Source organism: Marmota monax, unplaced genomic scaffold (assembly GCF_021218885.2).
Source record: "Marmota monax isolate L192 unplaced genomic scaffold, Marmota_monax_Labrador192_F-V1.1 WCK01_AAM20220418_F8-fsc00022, whole genome shotgun sequence".
Lineage (NCBI taxonomy): Eukaryota > Metazoa > Chordata > Mammalia > Rodentia > Sciuridae > Marmota > Marmota monax.
The window spans coordinates 18,185,174-18,201,064 of NW_026695215.1; the positions used below are offsets into that span (position 1 = coordinate 18,185,174).

Below are 15,891 nucleotides of genomic sequence, written 5' to 3' on the forward strand. Positions count from 1 at the left end.
TGAGCAAATTGAGGCTAGATTTTAAGTAAACTACATACAGTAATTCAAGCGATAAATCAAATCAAACTTCTATATAAATAGTAAAAAACTAGAGAAAGCATCAATGTTTACAACAGTACTAGTCAAATTCTCATAAAACTTCCCTAAGAGCAATTTGCTTTATTAAACTCTATTATTCAATTAATACCTTCACTACTCAGTACAAAAGCTATATTTGTGTATCTCAAGTATATAGAAGAAATGGAGATGTTGATGTCATCAAGGTTGACAATAAATTTTTTAAATCACACATCCATTTTGTCACTATGCATGGTGTATTAAAATTCCAAACCCATCTGACCGTACACAATGGCCTATTTGGATAAGTCATCAGAGATGATCAAGGCATTATCTCTCAAATGTTCTCCCATACAACAGCCAGAGTAAGGAGCCAGGTGCTGACATGGGGCAGCATCAGAAGCAGTGGCTGACACCGCAATGGTGTACTTTAGAGCGTCTGCGTCTGTAAGTCTCTTTACCAACTGGGCAACAGTGGATCACTTTTGACCAGTAGCAACATAGATACAATACAGCTTCTTTTTTTCATCAGGTCCATCATTGAAACGTTTCTGGATAATAATTGTGTCAATAGCGATTGCTGTTTTCCCAGTCTGTCCCTACTGATCAGCTCACGTTGACCACATCCAGTTAGCACCAAGCTATCCACAGTCTCCGTGCCAGTCTGCATTGGTTCCCTGACAGAGATTTGAGGAATGATTCCAGAGGCTTTCAGGCCCACTCGCCTATGGGTCTTGGAACCAACTGGACCCTTTCTATCAATGGCATTACCAAGGGCATCTACTACATGACCCAACGGTTCCTCACCAACTGGAACATCCACAATGGCTCCTGTTCTCTTTACAATATCTCCTGCTTTAATTAGTTTATCATTTCTGAACATGACGACACCAACATGGCCTGGTTCTAAGTTGGGAGACATATCCATTAAGCCTGAAGAAAACTCTACCATTTCTTCTGCTTGAACATTCCTCAGCCCATGAAGTTGGGCAATTCCACCACCAATACTAAAGACACACGGAGTTTCTTCAAGGTCAACAGAAATATCAACTCCAAGAATACCCTCTTTGAGAATAGAGGACATCTCGGCAGTGCCAATCTTCTGAAGGTGGGTGTTAGAGCATGGAGATTCCTTGTAGCAACATCGAGGCTGATGGAAAGATCTCAGAAGAGTCACATGCAACACTTAAAAAGATTGTAACAAACTTCTTGGCTGGATTTGAAGCATAAAGTATGGATTCACATCAAATACTGGTTTGGTTTTGTTATCATTTCTTCTAGTAACATTGTTTCCATTTATAAAAGGATTATTTTCATACTCCTGATGTACAGAAATCACGTTAAAAATAATAATATTATTGTCTTGCTTCATCCAGTATAACTGATGAGAAGTCTGATTTTAATATTATTTTTAAAACAATGATATAGTATATGTTATGTAACAGACGTTGTTCTATGCACTTCCAAATATTGAAAACCCATATATTTCTTTAAACGTGAGCATACAAGATTTCATTGCTATTATCTATGAAGAACCAAGAAGATACGTAATTTGTTTGAAGTCACGAAGTTTGCAAATATTAAAACCAGGATTCAAACTCATGTATTCAAGGTCTAAAATAGTATTCTTGTTCCTTTGTGCCTAATCTGTTTTATTTTCCCATAAAAATTTTCAGGATTTTTTTTTAAGTTGGTGTTCTGAAATTTTATTCTGATGTCACTAGATGGGTATGTGCATATGCATGGTGGAGTATTTATTCTAATTGCTACCTGCTAAACCCTTTCAAACAGGTGGGTTCATTCATTTTTTAAAAAAACTTAGTTAATTTTATTGATATGCTCATTAATTTACTGTCTACATTCTCTTTATTGTTTGTCTTGAACTCTTTTAATCTTTTAAACTTCTGGCCCTGTCTCTTAATTTTGTTTTCTTACTCATATATGTTATTCATTTCTGCTCATTCTGATAAAATTTTTCACTTAAAATTTTGGCTCATTGATCATTGTTCTGCCAAATGTCATTTTTCTTTGTAGGCCATCTATTAAATTTCTTACTGTTACAATCTAATTTTTAATATCTCTGATCTCTACTTGACTATTTCACAGATACACATGTTCAAACATATGTTGATGTACACACACTAACTTTTTTTCACATATAAGGATATTAATTGAAGTTAATCTACTGTTATACTAATTCTGTTCATGATGCTTTCTTGGGTACTATATCCTCCATTCTTTGATTTTACTGGTCATCAGAATATAGAGGTTAACCAAATATTCAGTGATTCTTGCTGGAGAACACGTCTGTTGAAATGACTTGTTAGTGGAGTGTCTTCTAATAGTCATGCTAGAAGCTGTAAGAAGACTCTTTGATACACTGGCAATAATGAGAGATTTCCTGAAGGATGCAAAGACTATAAAATTGTATTGAAAATAAAACCACACACCCAAATTATCTACAGGAGAACCAGCAGCAAAAGGTGGGAATGGGAGACAGGAGGGGGCCTCGTGCCATGAGTATAATTCATTGCACAGAAAACAAGGAGGGGGGAGCTTCCTCCCAGTGGGTCTGACCTTCCCAGGAAGTGCAGGATGACATTTTATGGGTGACTTCAGCTGTCTCTGGTGTCTTGCCCCTGAGCTCTGACTTAGTTCTTGATAATGTTTACTACCTTCCTCCAAAGTTGCTGTTTGAAATGTCTCTTGCTCCTCTTGGTGCTTGCTCCAGAACCCTGGAAGCCCACACCCTCAATGGAGTATGTCACTGTGCAATAACTTTTGGAGGAGCAGCTGTATGATCAGAGTAAAGAGGCAGAAGCATGTGCCTGGGAGGAGAGGGAAATGAGCTGGGAGCTGCGAGACTTCCTTCTCTGTCTCAGGTCTGAATTGAATTTTTGTTAGGCTTAGAAGTTCTGATTTTTTTGTTGTTGTTGCATTGAATGTCATAAATATACTTGGAATATGAGGGTTGATATATATTTTATGTTCAGACATTTTGAAAAATGTAATTGTATGTTGTCAAATCCCCCACTTCCTTCCAGCGGTATGAAACTTAAAATATATGTTTGGTTCAAGTAGAACATTAATATCTTTAATGCAACATATATAATGAGATAAATGCAAGTGTTAAATTAGAAAAAAAAATGAACTGTGCACTAAAATTAATTACAGATTCTTTGGAAATCTGTCAGTAAATTGTCAAATTATCATATAAGATTAATCACATGTGAGCTAAAAAAATGCTAAAAATAATTTAAGCACTATAAGTAAAGTTATGAAGATAATCAAATAATAGTCTTTAAAAGAGAAAAGTCACTTCAGCTCCAGCTTTTGAATTTACAAGTCAAGCAGATTCAGGTCAAGCCTGGAGAGAATGTGGCAGAGGGGAACAGAGAGCCAGAGGCCTTCACAGAACAATCTGACCCTGATGGAGCTGATTTCTGGTACACTCTTCAGCCCCACACCCACAGGGGAAGGAAACTTCTCTGGAATACTACAGCAGGAAATCAGTTGTATCCTAAGAGCACTGGGAAGGCTCAGGAGCCTGGATTCTAGTTCTTATTTCCCCACATGGTTACAGAGGAAGCCTGAGTACACCCTAAAATCTTAGGATTTCTCATTCCTTGGCCACAGGAAGAGGCTAAGGAAAGGGTCGTGTGTCTTTCCTTCTAAGCTTGATACTCCCCCAAAGTGCAGGATGGCCCAGTGGAAGCAGACTTGAATGTTTTTGAGAATGTACGTGTTCTGATTTTTCCTTTTCGTTTTAACTGAAATTGCAAAGGAAAGGAAAAGTCAGGATCCCAGATTTCAGAAAAACAAAAATGATTTCAACTCTCCTTCCACAGTTCTGTCAACATGCTGTGTCACATTTCAAATCCCAGATCCTTTTTGGCAACCCCTCGGAGAGAGGATTAAAAAGCATCCCCCTAATCTAGCTGAGAGGGAGAAGGTAGGATTTAAGCCTTCAATTATAATAAGAAACCCCATCCAAAGTAGAATCTCTCTAGGGTGATGTGCTGTAAGAGCTTCCGGTGATAGGGATGACTATTCTCTTTCCAGTGTTTCTAGGCCCCTCTTTTGTCTCCATCTGGGTAATACTTCTCTGCATTTCCCAAGTCCTATCTTTCCACCTCACCTCACCTTCATTTAAAACTACCTCCCTTTCTGACAGATTCCCAAATTTCCAACAAACACGTTTTGCCAGCATCAAAGGCAAATACATTTCCATACCAGTCAAACCCCGCTCAGTGAACTTCACAGTGTATCCAACTTGTTTAGTTGGAGTGGAGTTCTATAATGAGCATATGGCTGGAGATCTCAGTCTGGTTGTGCTGAAGCTAGAGGAGACGATGAGCTGACAGCTGTATAACTCTCAGTGAAATGGCACGTTTTAAGGGTGCTTTGAAGCTCCAAGGGGGGATGAAGACAGTGTACTGTGCTGCCTCTCCACATTCTACCTCAGAACATTAGTTGCTCTTATTTACTCATATTGTCAGGCAGTAGGGAGGGGGAGATCTCTGAGAATCTTAACATTCTATAAGTCAAGAGATGGGAGGATTAGAGGGTCCTGAGACCCCCTGCTACATGAGGACTTCAGCTTTGTCTTCATTTCCTACCTTCCTCTCTATCCTCCTTTCCTCCTTCCCATGTGAAATTCAATAATCACACAATTAGGCTCCTTTTTTAAATTTCTGCTAGTAGACTTGAATGCAAATGGCTAACAGATATGAAAAAAAAAAGATTCAACTTCAATTTACCACTTCACTTACCAGGTTGGCATAGAATTTTTAAAATGGTACCTGGTGTGCATGAGGTTCAAGAAAGCAGGCATTTTTCATATAGCGCTAGTGGAATTTCAAATGGTTGTAACCTTTTTGAAGGGCAATTTTGCTATTTATGTCAAAAGCCTTAAAAACATCCTCTTTCACTCTGCAATTTTAAAATTGTAAAAGTATACAAAGATTCATATTCAAGAATACTTCTCAGAGTATTGTTTATCAAATCTAAGCACTGAAGACAAACGGAATGTTCAACAATAATTAAGTTGTATTGCATCCACATGAGGAAATGTTTTGCTGGTATTAAAACAATGTGATGATAAGAAAGGATCGTACTGATATTGAACATACTCGATGTTTTCAACACAGTTTTAAACACAACATATGGTAACATTTCGTAAAAAATAAACAGGCGTGCACTGAAAATACTAGAAGGATAATTTATTGAAATGGTAACAGTGGCATCTAATGATAGGCTTGTAAGTGGTATTTGCTGTTTTCTTTTTTATAGCTTGATTTTTTAAACTTCTAAAATAAAATGAATTGCTTGGTTAACAAATTAACTTTATTTTTATTTTTATTTAATTATTTTTTGGTACCAGGGAATGAACTCAGGGGCACCCGACCACTGAGCCACATCCCCAGCAATATTTTGTCTTTTATTTAGAGACAGGGTCTCACTGAGTTGCTTAGTGCCTCGCTTTTGCTGGGGCTGGTTTGAACTCACGATCCTCCTGCCTCAGCCTCCTGAGCTGTTAGGATTATAGGCAAGTGCCACCGCATCCTGCAATTTTATAAAGGAAAGATTGAGCTATGTAGAAACACAGAATAAATCAGTGAAGACAGAGAAGGAACATAGTTAAGATGGTACAAAATCACAACATGTTCATAGCCTGAGCTAATATAGAAATAGGATGGAGAGGATGATGTGAGAGACATGTTTCTTCCTTCCCTTCCCTTCCTCCCTCCCTCCCCCCCCCCCTCTCTCTCTCTCTCGGTACTAAGATTGATCTCACTGGCACTTTACCACTGAGCCACATCACCAGGCCTCTTTTTTACATTTTTAAATTTTGAGACAGAGTCTGCTAAATTGTTTAAAGCCTTGCTAGGTTGCTGAGGCTGGCTTTGAACTTGATCCTCCTGCCTCAGCCTCCAGCATTACTGTGATTACAGGCAAGTGCCATAGCACCTGGTGTGTGAGAGACATTTTTCAAAGGTAGAATCAACAATACTCGATGACAACAGGAAATAGTGGTAAGGAATAGTCACTATATGATACGTGTGTTTGTGAGGGTGTGTACTTTTGAAAGTAAAAACACGTGTTTACCCATTAGAGCTGGTGGAGGGCATCTAAGGAGATGTTTTATAGAGAGTGGAAGAAATGGGATCACTGTCAGGTGCACGGGGGATAATCTGTTTTCTCAGCACAGCTGGAACAATAAGAGTTAATTAACCACTGAAACGACTGTGGTTGTTAAATATCTGTGTACTGGGCAAGTTAAGAGTTTTGAAGAAACGAAGAAGGATCTATAAAGGTTAACAGAGGACTGTCTAGAGAAATAAAAGGAATGCCACAGATTAATTCAGCTTCTCAGGAAACTAGGGGAACGGGTCATAAAGAAAAACGTGGGGGGACATTTTAGAACATTCAAGAAAAGCTGTGGCAGAGAAAAGACCCCTGAACTTGAGAATGTATTCTTGGAGTCATTAGAAAAGATACAATTCATGTCTGGAGATTGGTAAGAAGAGAAATTAAATTGTAGAAAATCATTCATTCAAAAGCTGTCAGTGAAAAGGAAAAGAGAGAGAAGGAGCTGTTAAAGGGTGAGCAGAGAATAAGTAAAACCGCATGCTCCAAGTCTGAGGATCTCTGCCTGCATTGGAAAGAAAGGAGTTTGCAAAGGGAGGCTGGGAATAATGAGTTAGGAACAGGGTTCTCGAAGGGGAGGGAAGATTTGGGCTGTAGAGCACAGATTTGAGAGCTCAACTTAGAGATAAGAGACCATGTCTTTTCTTAGAGATAAAATAAATATAAAAAGACTGAATGTGGACAACCACAGATGTTGAGTGAGTGACTTAGTGAAACTTGGGTATCCTTAAAGTAACATTTGAGGTTCTGTGTGCTTCTAGAGTAGAATTCTAAACTGTGGACTCAGGAAAACAAAGGGGACTTGGAATATTAATTTTAGGAAGTGGGAGAGAATGAAAAAAAAAATAATAAAAGAAATACAGCAACCTGTCTGTCTGGAGGCTGGGTTAAAATAGTGACTCAAGAGTCAAGGATGAATGTTTCCAGACGGGGGCTCATGAAATTCATGAATTCAGATGAGCTGATGGTGAGTTCTGGTGAGTGGAGGTCAGGGCAGAGCTTAGGAGAGAGGATGTATGGAAGGAGAGGTTTTTGGGGAATCAGTAAAGTAGGAATGTTGAGGAGGCTGTGGCCAAAGACAACACAAATTTAATAATTGAGGTGGAAGAATGGAAAGAGATGTTACAGCCCAGGATACTCAATTTTGTGGGATGCAAGGGTGGCCAGATGTGCAGAGGAACTGATTTGAGCAGAAGGTAGATGGAAAATAGGGAGTTGAGGAATTTGAAGGGTCATGGAAATGAATGTAATGGGCATGAAAGTTGTGCCAGAGGTCTACCTTAGGGAACGCCAGAGACCCTGGGGACAAAACTCTCATAGCTTAATGTGAGTGAGCATGGGTTTTCCCACCTCTATAATGACGGGGGCTATGTGATCTTATGGACATTACAAAGCTCTCTAAGCTTCAGTTCTCTCATCTGTGAAATAATACTATCAATCTGTTGATGTCATGTAGATTAAGTAAGATAATGTATCTCGAATAAATGATCATAATGATAGTGGTAGCAAAATTGTTCTAGATATGGACACTATTGAAGATCTTAGCAGAAGGTCTAAGTCATTCAGGAGTTCCTAAGCCTGATTATCTTATTCCTCAAGTACTTATGAAAAAAAAAAAGTACCTTTAGCACAGGCATAAGTGGTTATTTTTATGAGTGAGATGGTGGGATGGGGTGGGGGAGAAGGAGTTGTCCACTGTGCTGAAACATCTTTGCTTGGTCTTTAGCCACTCTCCTAAAATTCTCTGTTCCATTTTCCACCACTGTCTTCAACACAACAAAACCTGGCTGCAGATTTCTAGTTCCTGCTCCCATTATGTCCACAAGATGTAGCTCATTTAACCTGGTCTATGAGTTTATCTCTAAACTACAGTCTTTGTTCTGGACTTATTTCAGGAGAGAAAAAAATATATATGTACCCATGTCTTCTTTTCTTTTTAGTTCTTTCAAGTATAAAAATGTAATAATCAATGATACTAATAACAACTTTGAGTGTTTTAAAACTTTAAAAAAATTTTTTTTAGTTGTAGATGGATACAATATCTTGATTTATTTTTATGTGGTGCTGAGGATAGAACCCAGTGCCTCATATATGCAAGGCAGGCACTCCACCACTGAGCTACAGCCCCAGCTCTAGAGTTTTAATGTTTATTTTTCTCTTACAAAAACAAAGAAATATGCAATGTAATATAGGCCTTTTTATTTCATTAAAATAATTGAAATAAAATAAATTATTTGGTACTGAAATGATTAGGACCCAATTATTTTGAAAATTGCTTAATCATCATGGAGTGACAAAGCATTATACTAGTGCACTCATAAATTAGGCTCTTATTTTCATATTATCTTTCGATTTATTAGCTTAAATTCATACACCCATGGTTTTTCAGATTTTGTAAAAATTACCTGGAGTATCCACCTAGATAAAACTACAAATTCTGTGCTGTTTACACATACATTCAAGCACCTCACTTCCAATACTCATTATCGTCTGGCAGTAATAAATGATGAAAATCACACATCAAAATACATGAGTATTTGTAGAAGTTAAAGTGTAAAGATGATGAATAAAATGGCTTTTAATTTTTTTCTCATTTATAGACATGATTCTGGTTCCTATATACAAATAATTCGTTATTAGCCGTAGCATGGATATGTGTGTGTTCGTGGGGCTTAATTATGGGCGGGGCTTGGCATTAGGTTTGAGCCTCTAAGGAAAAAGAGTGAAGTCAGGGAGGCTACTGAGTGTTGGAATGGCTAAACAGGAAGGAAAGATAAGAACCAGATGGGAAAGCTGCTGAGCAGTAAGATCAGGCCGACTTATCAGATGGGGCAAACTACAAAGACTGGATTCTTTCTTCTTCCCTTTTTCACTCCCAACATAATAGATAAATTATTTGCATAACTACATAGTTAAGATCAGCTAACGTCCACAGAAATGAATAAAAATTTAAACATTAATGGCTTATGCCTTTATGCTCACTTTGATCCACAAAGCTCCTTATCGGTTTCCTTAATTAATGCCTTCTTTTGATTGGATACATCATCTCAGAAAAGTATCTGAGGAGTCAGGTTTCCTGATGTGACATGAGACACTTTAAAATATGTGGAACATAAATATAATTTGTGAATTTATTTCCTCCCTCTGATGGAGCTCGCTCCATACTCTCAAGAGCATTATTGATAAATGAGGACTTGAATGTGTCCATGACTCTAAAAGTTCATGATTTAAGCACAAGGGGAAGTTAGAAAGCCAATACTAGAACAAAAAAAATGTTTGAAAAATGACAGCTTATTTATTCTATGAATTTAAAATACTTTAAGACAAGGTTAGGATCCACCATTAAAATAAGAGGATCACTGTTAAATGAAAACGTAACCATTTAAAATCCTTTTGGTTCAAGGACAATGAATGTTTGGTATCCCACTCTGAATTCATATGAAATTACTAGAACCGTAGGAAGAGTTATTAGAGAAACGGAATAATATCTAATTCATTCCTAGATGTTTCAATTCTGTCAACCCATTTGGGGGTGTGAGTTGATTCTCTCCAGAACCTATACAAATGGAAATGCATGTGTGCATGGGGCGATTTGAAGTCTTTCGATGTTTGAATTCCCATTACCGCACCACCCAAACACCCTACTTACCTTTATCGCATCTGCTGCCTGTATTTGGCTAACCCCTAGCCGCTAACCATTTTCAACTGAAGTGCATCTGCTTGGTACTTAGCAGCTAGCTGAGAAGATTCTTCCTTCCCAATCAACACAACCACAGCATGAAATGAAGACACAGAATGAGAGGTAGGAAAAGGAAAAGCCGGGGAGGGGGCTATATATATATATATATATATCTCCTGTGACTTCTTATGTGTTCTGGAAGGACTATTAATATTTCTTTCTAACTCTCCCTGCACTGCCAGGCTCCCCTTTCTCTCCCACCCTCACACCTCCCCATGCAGGCAAAGTCTTGAATCAGCAGATTCTGAGCTCTGAGCAGTAAAGAGCTATTGAGGGACAGACTCTGATAGCATTACGGCCAAACATGGAACCATTTTCTGTGGCGAATCGCTGAGTTCTACCTGGTTATCTCTTGCCTTGCACATCACTTCCAAATGACATGCTCTCAGTCTGGGCAAAAATGAGAGTTTTTTAAAGAACTGGGATTTCAATAATATGTGACGAAAGGATGAGATTACTTTCTGAGGTAGGGGAAGGCAGGGAGGAATGAGGGAGGGAGAGGAAAAGGGACAGAGAAGGAGGTAGGGAGTGTGGGAGAGAGGAGGCAGAAAGGCATCCCTCACTACCTTGAGATCAGTCTTTCTCTAACCTTAAGAAGTAAAACAGAAAGTCGTTTTAATTTTCTTTGTCTTCTCTTATTCTCCTGCTTCTTTCACTGGTGGTAACTGACTCTTGAGTTATTTATGAGGATTACTGTGACTTGATTTTGAAACACCATTAAGCGACATGGAAACTCCAAAGCTCAGACCTAGGCAATGGAGGCCTTCAGAGAACAAAGACATCTGCATTGACCATTAGCAAATTCAGAGACTAGCCATTTTTGAAGCACAGTTCTTCTGTCTGTTCTCAAGAAGAGAAAGTTGGCCCTGCAGTACCCAAACTCTCCACTGTCCAGGGCCTGCCACCTCCTGCCAAGGGCTTCTAGAGGAAGAAATGGGATACATTTGAATGCTTCATCTCTGTAATTAATTGGCACTGTTAGGATATCAATTTCTCTTTATTTCAATGAGGAAAATGACAACATGTTGAATAAAAAAGCATTATTTGTACACCCTCATGAAATTAAAAAGTAAAGCATAGAAAAGTCGGTCTCTGTCCACAAACATGTGTAGTTGCTTTTACACATTTTCTGAAAACAACAACAACAACAACAACAAAAATTTGAACTTGACAGTGATATTTATTTCCTTCTGTCAGGGGTAGAGTCTCCTGGTCTGAGATGGGCCCTGCATGACCTGAATTGCAGCTTTTCCTGATGTTCTACTCATCTACAGGTGAGGCAAATAGGGACAACATTCCCAAAGGCTCCTCCTGGAGCAGACTGTGATGGATTCATATCCTGCGAGATGTGTACAGTAATAATAAAATGATCCCAGATCAGGATGAATTAGAAATAGGAGCAGAACCCTATCAAAAGGCATCATAGGAAATAAATCTCTGAATGGGCCTGAGCCCTTAATCCCTCACCAATGGTGAGCTAGGCCCATCACTCAGGAATGCTAATGCAATGTTCATGCATGACACAGAGAAGAGCATGTTTCTAAATATACAAATGTGTGTGTGTGTGTGTGTGTATGAATGGTAATTGGAAAATAATTCAAAGTATGTACAATATAATGTAACCAAAGTTTTATTTCACCAAATCCTTCCCCTCTGTTCCCCAATCTAGCATCCATTTTGGGGAGTAACCACAGTAAAGATGTCTGTATGAAGCCTTTCAAGCCATTTGCTAGCACTTTATTCCACACACTTAAATGCAATATTCTTTCTTTATTTCACACACACCTGAATCACATCTGTCATGCCGTTACACTGCTTGGATTTTTACTTACTGTATCTTGAGGAAGCTTTCAGTTCAGAAAAGAATGAGGCTTGCCTCATGATGTTTTTGTATGGGTGTACGGAGTTTATTTAAGAGTTCTCCTAAAGATGTTCTCTTGGGCCGTGTTGAACTTTTGCTCATAAAAACAAATGTTGCAATATACTTTTTTTCCATAGATACTTATGCCAATGTGTCCTTTCTCACTTTTAAAAAAAATTTTGAAATGATTTCAAACATACAGAAAAGTAGAAGAATCGCAGAAGGCCCCCAGATGCATCAAACAGGAACACTTTATCACATTCTTTCTCTTTCCATGTATATTATACACACATATTATTATTATGTTGCTATTTTTCTGAACAACTTGAGAATATTTGCACTCAATAACACCCCCCTTTCTTTCTCAAATTCTTCAGTGTGTATTGTCTAAGGACCTGTATTCTCTTACATAGCTACAGCACAACTATCAAGTTCAGGAAATGTAACATTGCTTTATCTAAATCACAGTATTATGATTAATTTATAATTTCACTCATTGTCCTAATAATCCCTTTTATGCCAATTTCATTTTCTGATCCAAGTCCAACTGAAGATCATGTGTGATAGTTAGGTGTTGTGTCTTTCATTTTACTTTATTTCAGCCTTATAAAGGTATATAGTAAGCTGCACATATTTAGAATATACTTGGTGACTTTTGACATGCAGAAACTATCACAGGAAGTAGATGGAATGAGCATATTTGTCACTTCCCCAAGATTTTTTTGTACCCTCTGGTAATCCCTGTCTTGCTTCCTTCCCTTTCTCTAGTTCCCCACAGGATAACTGCTTTGCTTTCTGCATTTTCCAGAATTTTATGTAAGTAGAATTATATATCATGCACTCTTTTTTGGAGGGGAGGTTTGGTGTTTTCACTTGGGCTACTTTGAGATTAGCCATAAACTATCAATAGTTTATTCTTTATTATGCTCAGTAGTATTCTATTACATGGGTATTAACAGAATTTGCCCATTCACTCAAAGACATTTGGATAGTTTCCAGTATGAAGCATTACAAGTGAACTTGTGATGAATGTTCGAGTACAAGTCTTTATGAGGACTTGTGCTTTTATTTTTCTTGGGTAAACACCTAGGAGTAAAGTGATAGGTCATATTGTAGATATATGTTTAACTTATTGAGAAACTGCCAAAACCTTTTCCAAAATGATAGTACCGTTTTACATTCTCACCAGCAGTGTAATAGAAGTTCACCAGATCTACATCACTTCCAACTGATAGGTGTTTTTTTCTTTTCTTTTCTTTTTTTCCAATCCTGGGGATTGAACCTAGGACCTCGTATGTGCTGCACAAGTGGTCTAACCTCTGAGCTACACTCCCAGCCCTTTTTATTTTATTTTGAGAAAAGGTCTCCCTAAGTTGTCCAAACTGGCCTCAAACTTGCAATTCTCTTGCCTCAGCCTCCCAAGTAGCTGGGATCACAGGCTGTACCACCACATCTCACCTGATAGTTCTTTTATTGAACATCCAGTAGGTATGCTGTGTCATTTCATTCTGGCTTGAATCTTTCTTTCCCTGTTGACTCATGATCTGAAGCATCTTTTCATGTGCTTATTTACCATCTATACATCTTCTTAGTATTAAGTCCATGATTTTATTAGACATTGTTTCTTTTGCATAAATTGAATATTCACTTTTAATGTCAATTTCCTATTTTCATATGGTTTCTAAGAATTTTTAAATGTGTAGCAATGGTAATCCTTGTTATGCTACATGTTTTCTCCTTTGCTGCTTGTGTTTTACCTTTTTATATAAAGCAGTTTTTAATTTTTATGTGGTCATATCTATGTCCATTCTTCCTTTAGGCTTCAGGTATTTTCTTCATGCATAAAAGCCTTCTCAATCCCAAGAATTAAAAAATATCCTATATTTTCTTTTTGTACCTTTCTAAAAATTTATATCATGAATTTATCATTGGTATGGTTTTATACATGATAAGAGGTCATGTTATGTTAACAAAGGTCACCTTTTAAAATATTTTCAGTTATCAGTAAATTGTATGTTCTAACTTTTAAAACCTTAAATACTGGATCATTGAACTACCCCTGAATTCTAGGAAGTTATCAGAAATGACATGGACATAAGAAGGGAATCCCTTTCAAACATGATGATTTTGAAGTCACCTAATTCAAAGGAGTATAAGCAGGAAAACAAGAACCTTAACAAACTCAATTAAATGATGCACTAAAGCTGGGAGATGTAGCTCAATGGTTGAGAGGCTGCCAAGCAATCATGAGGTCCTGGGTTCAATTCCCAGTATTAAGAGAAGGAGGAGGAGGAGGAGGAAGTAGAAGGAGGAGGAGGAGGAAGAAAAAGAAGAGATACATTAATTAAGGCCCAGGCTCCTCACCTGTGCCTGCTCCTCCCTTCTCCAACCTCAGCATCCTCATGCCTAGTGCTTCGTGATTGCAGGATGCCAGCACAACTTTAGACATCACATCTGTGTTAAAGGCAGCAGCAGACAGTGGACAGTGAAGAGGAATCCATCTCTTTTTCCAGATAACCAAAAGTCCCTAAGTAAACTTTCTTTTCCTTTTTCTTTGCTTTTTTTTTTTTCAGTGCTCATGATTGAACTCAGGACTGGGCATGTGCTAGGTAAGGGTACCACCGAGTCACAAACCCATCCCCCTGTGTAAATCTTCCTTAAGTTTTCCTTGGCAAGAACTTGGCCGCGTGTCAATTCCTAGGTGCAAGGGAGGCTGGGGCAGTGAATATTTGCATCCTAGCACCAGAGCTGGGATCATCAAACACGAAACTATGAACCAGACTGCAGTGGACTTCTAAATTGGCCAACACATTGAGTTTGTCACAGCAAATCTGGAGAAATGAGTCTCAAGTGTAAAGAAGTATTTTAAGAAGGAAATTCTATTATGTACCTTCACATGTTTAAAAGGTTGTCACTGGAAAAGTGAGTATTTTATATTGCCAAACTAGGTCAATACATGGGATTTTGTAAGGAGGCTAATCTCAGTTAAGGTAAGTTACAGTTTGGCTCTGGTTGTCTTGGAAGGCACTAAATGTGTGCATTTATTTATTTATCAGACATAATTTTCAATGTTGTTCATCCAATCCTGCTTTGTGGAGAGATTGGGTCAAATTACTTTTCAGGTCCCTTCACAACACCCCTCAAAATTAGGCCCCTCTTCCTTAGGTTTTAGGCACATATCTGATCATCATTAAACAAATTCCCCTTTTCAGCTCTAGAGAGAAACCTGCATGTTCAGCTCTCTTTGCGGATGATGTGCTAGATAAGGGTCTTTTCCTTCTAACTCACTTATTGTTTCAGGGTCTTATATACACTCAGTGTCAAGACTCCACCAACTTGTCCCAGTGTGTCAGTAGAAGGTGTTCATTTACATCCTTTACTACCCCTTGAAACTTCCTTTTAAACGGTGCTGGCTCTTTGCATAGGGAGCAGAACAAAAGTACTTTAGAACCAAACTATCCAGTTGCTTTTTTCACAGGTGGTAGAAAAAAGCAGACCCCAGAAAAAAAGGTTTGGGCACATGCTGTACATACTCAGCACGATGCTGAGAGCACGGAATCCTGCTTCTTCAAACCAGGGCTCTGCAATTTGTCTCAGGTGTGTGCATCAGAGACCACCTGCAAGTCACTTCACTTAGAAAACTTCTCCTAAAGAGATGCAATCAGGGGGATTACAGACTCCGAATTGATTTGCGGCTTCTACTTCATGTCAGCTGAAGCCTTCATTTCCTGCAGTCTGTTGAAAGAGGTCTTTCCGTGGGCTGCTCTGCTCTCTCTACTCATCGGAGACCAGGGCAGCACAAAGACCAGGGACAGTGACCCAGGTGAGGATCTGGCTAGCGGCCAAGAGGCACACGAAGTCGCTCAAGGATGGCAGCAGGCCAGGACTCTGCAGGGGCATTGCTGTGTGGCATCTGGAGAAAAGGTCAGAGATTCTCCAGTGTGGAGTAGGGGTAAGGCCAGTCCCGAGAGACTGCGGGCTGTTGGTGGGAGTCAGACCCAGCAGTGCAGTCCGGACTGGGCTGCTGAAAGAAGAGTGGCGGTCAAGGCCAGAGGACCACCTTCAATTCTGAACTCAGCAACAG

At 38.7% G+C, this 15,891-nt stretch overlaps 1 pseudogene; it reads right to left on the reverse strand.

Moving 5' to 3' along the window:
- Positions 1-317: 317 nt before the first annotated feature.
- On the reverse strand, positions 318-1,194 carry LOC124084481 (ATP synthase subunit alpha, mitochondrial-like; annotated as a pseudogene).
- Between the last annotated feature and the right edge of the window lie 14,697 nt (positions 1,195-15,891).